Source organism: Otolemur garnettii, unplaced genomic scaffold, assembly GCF_000181295.1.
Source record: "Otolemur garnettii isolate 467f Iridium unplaced genomic scaffold, OtoGar3 scaffold00204, whole genome shotgun sequence".
In the NCBI taxonomy this organism is placed as follows: domain Eukaryota; kingdom Metazoa; phylum Chordata; class Mammalia; order Primates; family Galagidae; genus Otolemur; species Otolemur garnettii.
In genome coordinates this window covers 2,531,643-2,537,158 of record NW_003852599.1, presented here as the reverse complement: position 1 = coordinate 2,537,158, position 5,516 = coordinate 2,531,643, and the positions used below count along the sequence as shown (strand labels likewise).

The 5,516-nt window shown below is 49.0% G+C and overlaps 1 pseudogene; it reads right to left on the bottom strand.

The window, feature by feature from the left end:
* Positions 1–2,844: 2,844 nt before the first annotated feature.
* Positions 2,845–3,643, bottom strand: LOC100946898 (annotated as a pseudogene).
* Between the last annotated feature and the right edge of the window lie 1,873 nt (positions 3,644–5,516).

Sequence of the window (5,516 nt, the reverse complement as noted above, 5' to 3'; positions counted from 1 at the left end):
CCTTCTAGCTAGCCTTAGCCAGGCAGCCAGACCACCCAGGGAGGTGCTGGAATGCAGGTGGAGATCACCTCTCCCTGAGACCTTGTTAAGCCTCCAACCTCAGCTAAGGCTAACCTATGATGCATCAGGCAAAGTCTTTCCTAAGAACAATCATGCCTTGGTATTCATCGGACACATCAGCACTGTGTTAACATTATACCCACAGGCCCTCCTTCTATCTCTACAGCAGTCATGCAAATAGGAACTGTCCCGGGTGCTGTACTGAACGCAGTAGAACCTCCATAGTTGACCAGCTCCCTACATTGACTACTACCTTAAGTTGACCTCATTTTCTTTCTTTCTTTTTTCTTTTTTTTAGAGACAGAGTCTTACTTTATCACCCTTTGTAGAGTACTGTGACATCACAGCTCACAGCAACCTCCAACTCCTGGGCTTAGGTGATTCTCTTACTTCAGCCTCCAGATTAGCTGGGACTACAGGCACCTGCCACAATGCCTGGCTATTTTTTGTTGAGGTTTGGCTGGGACTGGGTTTGAACCTGCCACCCTCGGTATATGGGGCTGGCATCCTACCCATTGAACCACAGGTGTCACTCAGTTGACTTAATTTTCATAGACTGGAAAACACCACATGTACATATCTGTACAGTAGGCCTAGTTCCTTATGTTGATCACTTCCATATGCTGACCAGTTTGTTACAGTCCCTTTGGTGGTCGACTCACAGAGCCTGTATGTATAATTCCTTTGCCTTCAGCTGTACTGTCCATCCTGGTCTGTGTCCTGGGAGGCTGACTTACCTCTGACTTGTGTTTGGGCTTGGGCAATGGGAGCCACTGGCATTAGCAGTAGATGGGAGAGTGAAGTTGGGGGATTTATTTGGTTGCTGTGGTTGGATCATCCCAGAGCTGCTATCCACTGTTACCCTGGTATTAGCCCCATGGTACTGCAGGATCCCTGGTGGGTTTCCTTAATCATGCCCATACCTTTGAAAGTCTAGGAGAATCTCTCTAAAGTTACTGGGTTAGAATGTGCCATCTATTTTCTGCTGGGTCCTGATAGATCGAATCCCATTGTATTGATGACAAGACTGAGGCTCTGAAAGCCTGCCCAAGGTGCAGTGTGGTGAAGCTGTGCTCGTGAAGTAGTCAAACTCTGAATCCTAAGTGTGGAAAACAGTGGCAGCCCAGCCCTGGGCCCTTTCCACTTGCCTGGCTTATCCACCCTCTGATTGACCATTACAATGACCTTGCTGGTTTTGGCTCCTGGTTCCTGGCCTTGGCTGTGCTAGTCACTGAACGTTCCTCTCAGCTAGTATAACTTTGCACCTTGTTTTGCTTCCCATTCTGGTCCAGCCTTGGGTGATGATTTCCTCAATATTTCAGGTCATGCCACATCACAGGTCATGCCACAGCACAGTCTCCTGCATTTCAGGTCATGACACAGCTGTGAACCACCTCAGGGTTCATTAGTGCAGGGCATGAGTCTGAGTCTGAGTCTCTGTCTCCCCCAGACTCTTAACTCCTTGGGCTCAGGTTCCACTTCCTTACACTGTGCCAGAAACCTGCCAGGGGCCAGGCATGGAGAAAATGCTCAGGGAAAACAGAATGAGAGTGAAATGTGGGCAGAGGCTGGGCCTGTTTGTGTTAGAGTAGACCTCGCAGCCTGCTGAGAGTGTAGATAAGGAGTGCAAGTATGAATAACAGGGATTGTGTGTACACAGGGTGGGGATGAGGTTTGTGGTGGCAGTGACTGGGTGACAAGGGAGGAGGGAGTGAGTGAGGTTATCTATAATGAGAGTGACAGTGATTGGGTGTGTACTCAGGGCACAGGTGAATGATGAAGGTGGGACGTGCTGTTGTAGACGGAGCACAGCTCCCTCTTGTGTCCACAACTGGAATCCCAACATGTACATTTGTAGAGTCTGGTCCAGGCCCTCTTCCAGCCAACCTCAGCCACTACCTGTTAACCTCAGCTCCCACCTAGCTTACAGCCACAGCCACAGCACCCATCCTAGTTTCTTTCCCAGTCTTGGAGCTCTTTCAATTTCTGAGGGCTACATTCTCTGCTATTGGAGTCCTGTGGTTGGAAGTGTGGAAGTACCAAGGACAGAGCCAGCCTGTATAAAAGGCAGCCTTTATTGATGTCAAGGAAACCACCTTGGGATGTTCCTGTCAGTGCATCATCTCTGAGTTCCTGGGAAAAGGGGCTGAGCACAGTGGTGGGTGGGAAGAGATGTAGGAGCACCCCTGCCTGAGGCTAAGGGAGCAGGAATTTTTTTGAGGGGGGCTCCATTGAGAGGAGTGATGACACGGAGGATCCCTGGGTGTCTCCAGAACCTTGCCAAGCTCACTCTCCAGCTTCCAGACCTCTCCATCTCAGGATCTGGGCTTCCCCCGAGGGAGGGAAGACTTCTTTTGGTCTGGCTCATTTAGCCCAGAGTGAGCATCTCTTTGTTGGTGGCCTCAAGGCCTCTGTGGCCCCTGTTGTCTCAGCTTGGGAATACTTCTTATCTCTCTTGAACATTGTCTCTTCAGGGAAGCCTGGTCACCTCCTCCTGGGTTAGCTAGAAACCCTGCCGTGAGTGCCCTCAATATCCCCTTGCATAGCTTTTATACAGTTAATTTGCTTCTTTAAAAGTCTGTCTCTACTCAGGTGTGGCACCTGTTGGCCACCTATTCCCAGGTAGGCCACCGAGTGCCCATCAGGAAAAAGTATCTGCCCAACCAGAAATTCAGTAGCTTAGTGAATTCAAAGTGGGGTTTCCAGACCACATAGGACCCTCCACCTGGTAGCACCTTCCTGCCTGTCCCACTGGCAGCTCCAGTGTCACCATGAGCCCCAGAGTTAGATTGGGGACAGCTTAGGCATGGAAACCTGCAGTTTGTCATCGCCCAGGTCTAAGCCCAGCCCCCCAGCCTCCACCAGCTTGCGGTGGCAGTGGCAGTGGAGGCCTGGCTGTTGCAGGCTGAGGAGCCTTGGACTCCAGGGGGCCTGTCCCTACGCATGCACCACAGGAGCCTGTGGGAGATGAGGTAGCAGATCTCACAGATGGTGAGCACGATGCAGACGGCCAAGGTGCCCACTATGAAGTAGTGACATTCTTCTCAGTGGGCCAGGCGATGTAGTAGTCCACGGTGCTGGGGCAGGGCACCACGTTGATGCAGTTCATCAGGCGGGGTATGCTGTAGCTGTACCAGAGTATGTATAGCATGGAGAGGAAGATGAGCTCGATGAGGAGATTGAAGATGAGGCTGAGCAGGTACATCCACCACAGGCCCCCGTGCTTCTTGCCCATGTTGTCATATAGCTTGGCACACTGGTCACCATGCTTCAGGCCGTGGCACCTTTCCCGCTCCTTGGCCATGTGGATGATGAGCAGTGAGGGTCAGGGGATGAAGATGTGCTGCAGGGCCCAGAGCTGGATGTTGGAGATGGGGAAGAAGTTGTCATAGCAGACACTGGTGTAGCCCAGCTGCTTGGCGTTGCAGTAAAAGTCCTTCTGCTCATCCCCCCACATGCATACTGTGGCCACCATATACACCAGGACCTGGAAAACGAACACCACCAGCAGCCAGATGTGTCTGAATGCCGTGGAGTACTTGTTCACACCACTCAGCAGCTTCTGGAGTGTCTTCCAGTCCATGGAGGCTGGTGGGGGCTCCAGGGGCCGTGCCAACATGAGGGAACAAGAGGAAGAACCATGACATCCATGAGTAAGTGGCTTTACTGAGCAACTACTATGTGCCAGGCTCTGCTCTGAGTTCTGACTTGTTCAGTGATCACAATGACCCAGTGAGATGGTGACCATTATTCTTCCCAAGCTGCAGATGGAAAAATGAGGCACACCAAGTTAAGTCACCTGCCCAAAGTCACAGAACTAAGTGAATATAAATTGGATTCATCCACCCTTAGGTAATTCCAAGCAATTAGAGGTAATAGAACCCTAAAAGATCAATTACAAAAACAACAACAACAAAAAGGGGGAGATAGGAGTGGAGAAATATGCAAAACCCCAAAATACAATTAAAGAAAGAGCTTTCTACTTTAAATTTCTGAAATTACTTCCAAATACAGTCTTTAACAGCTGCAGAGCAGCATTTCACAGGGAAACAATTGACACCAAAGGAAAAATCTTTGGTATGGTGGAAAGATGTTATAACTCAACAATGGAGAAAAGGTGAAATTGTTGCTTGGGGAAGAAGCTTTGCTTGTATTTCCGATTTTGTCTAGGTTCCATCAAGATTTATTAAGCTCAATCATGAACCTGAATGAGAAAGCGCAGAAGACTGCCAAGGGGGAAAAAAAAGGTGGCATACGCTCATCAGAAGCCTCTGAAGAGAAATCACCCATCACGATGGATTAATGATGGCCCTCGCTATTATGCAGAATAAAAATAAAGAAGGGAGAGATGCCGGGGGAATAGGGACTGAAAACCCCATTCTTGGCAAGGGAAGGAACCCCCAGAAAAAGAGGAAAATTAAAAAGTAAGCTGAGTGAGTCAGAACAAATGAAAGTCAGGTAGTTTACGCTTATACCTGCCGTAGGTAGCAAGCTTCTTACCTTTTCTGAAATTGTAGCCTAGTGGGGATACAGCTTACAAACACCCTGCTGGGTCTGTGAGAACTCTGAGGAAAGTCATGGCCATAGAAGAGACTGTGGCTGGGCAGCGCCTGTGGCTCAGTGAGTAGGGCGCTGGCCCCATATACCGAGGGTGGTGAGTTCAAACCCAGCCCTGGCCAAACTGCAACAAAAAAATAGCCGAGTTTTGTGGTGAGCACCTATAGTCCCAGCTACTCGAAAGGCTGAGGCAAGAGAATCACCTAAGCCCAGGAGTTGGAGGTTGCTGTGAGCTGTGTGACACTGCCACAACACTCTACGGAGGGTGATAAAGTAAGACTCTGTCTTTAAAAAAAACAAAGAAGAGACTGTGGCAAGTTCTAGCAATAGATACATCTTCTAGGGTGTCTCCTGCCCATTAAACAGGCAAAGCAGAATCCCATTCTGGAGATTTGCATTTGCCTGGAGCAGAGACTAAGGTAGTAGCTCAAGCCCTGAGATATGACGAGAAGACCTCATATCCCTTATTGCAGAGGAAGATCCTCTGTGGTGGTGATGGGAGGAAAATGCCTCCCTCCCAGCAATTCCTCAGAGGAGATTAATGCTGGTGGAATTTTACTCCACAGAGAACTAGTGGAGTTTAACACATCCCTAGAAATCAGTGTGTGTGAGATCTTAAGCAGGAGGCTCTCCCAATACAAGGCTCAGCTTTCAGCTTTCTGAAGGCTACCTTTCAAGTCAATAATTATAACAATATGAGCTGGTATGCTCAATCAGAGAAACTCCTGGCATCTTTGTTCCCTCCCTCATCTTACCCTCTGGGCAAATAGACTTCTGTAAAATCAGAGTGGAGCAAACACTATGGGCCATTGCCAGCATCCTACAAACAGGCAATGGACCTCTGAGCTCCCACCATTAATTCTACTCTATGTCTCATGTCTCTTTTTTTTTTTTTTTTT